The sequence below is a fragment of the Triticum aestivum genome, chromosome 7D (genome assembly GCF_018294505.1).
Source record: "Triticum aestivum cultivar Chinese Spring chromosome 7D, IWGSC CS RefSeq v2.1, whole genome shotgun sequence".
Taxonomy (NCBI): Eukaryota; Viridiplantae; Streptophyta; class Magnoliopsida; order Poales; family Poaceae; genus Triticum; species Triticum aestivum.
Window position 1 is genome coordinate 166186960 of NC_057814.1, and position 1374 is coordinate 166188333.

Sequence of the window (1374 nt, forward strand, 5' to 3'; positions counted from 1 at the left end):
GTCTAGGCCTTGGTGATGGTCTTGGCCTTGGTGGTGGACTTGGTCGTGGTGATGGACAAGGGCAAGTTCGTTATAGAGGAATGTTTGGATACCTAGATGGACCGTTTCCGTATGTTCCTCACTAACTATAATGTATCATATGTTCTTGTTTTTCATATGTTCTTCTTTTTCATATGTGCTTCCATTTGTTCTTATTGTCCTTACTAACCATTATGTTTCACTCATTGTAGGTATGGCGGCTTCCCAACCCAACAAACCAACGATGAAGGAGGATGGTGAAGATGAGATGGCGGGATGGTGGGAGAAGGCTGCGAAGAAGCTTAGAGAGGAGGATGCAGCCAAGCTAAAGAAGAAGAAGGAAGAGGAGCTTGAGAAGGAGAGGAAGGCAAAAGAGAGAGCGTCAAATGCGATGCGCGCTAGGGAGCAAGCGTTGGTGAGGAAATGTGAGGAGGCACAGAAGAAGCGTCTAAAGGATTTTCAAGAAAGAACCATGAAGCTTTGGGCAATTGCAGCTGAAAAAGAAGAGAGGGAGAATCAGATATTCATGGAGAGGGTGGTTAAGGAGGCTCACCTCATAAGAAAAAGGGAGGAGGAAGAGGAAGAAGAGAGGAAGAAGAAGAAGGGAAAGGGGCCTTGCTCTACGCAATAGAGCTATGTCATCCTCTTCGATTTGGTTGTGAACTACTATGTGTCATGAACTACTATGTCTCCTCCTCGATTTGGTTGTGAACTACTATGTGTCGTGAACTACTATGTCTCCTCCTCGATTTGGTTGTAAGAACTAATATGTGTCGTGAACTACTATGTCTCATCCTCGATTTGGTTGTAAGAACTACTATGTGTCGTGAAGTACTATGTGTTATGAACTACTATGTGTCGTGAAGTACTTTGTGCATATGTTCTCTTCACAGTTGTTTGCTTGCTACGTATCAATCCTACTTCACATCATCTTACTATGTTTGCATATGCTAAAAAATTCACTAAGTCCAAGTGCAACGCCTACCTCGAGGGCGTTGCACTGTACAGTGTGGCGCCTCCAAGCTAGACGCTGCACAGGTCTGTAGCTATCCAGAGAGCAACAGAAGGTATGGCAAGTTACAGACATGTGTGGCGCCTAGCTCGGAGGCGCCCCACTGTACAGTGCAGCGCCTAGACGCTAGGCGTTGCACTGTACAGTGTGGCGCCTCGAGGCTAGGCGCTGCACAAGTCTGTAGCTATCCAGAGAGCAACAGAAGGTAGGCCTCCAGTTTGGGCCAAAAATTTCGCTAAGTGTTTGTGCAGCGCCTAGCTCGGAGGCGCCACACTGTACAGTGCAGCGCCTAGCAGCTAGGCGCTGCACTGTAGAGTGTGGCGCCTCCAGGCTAGGCGCTGCAC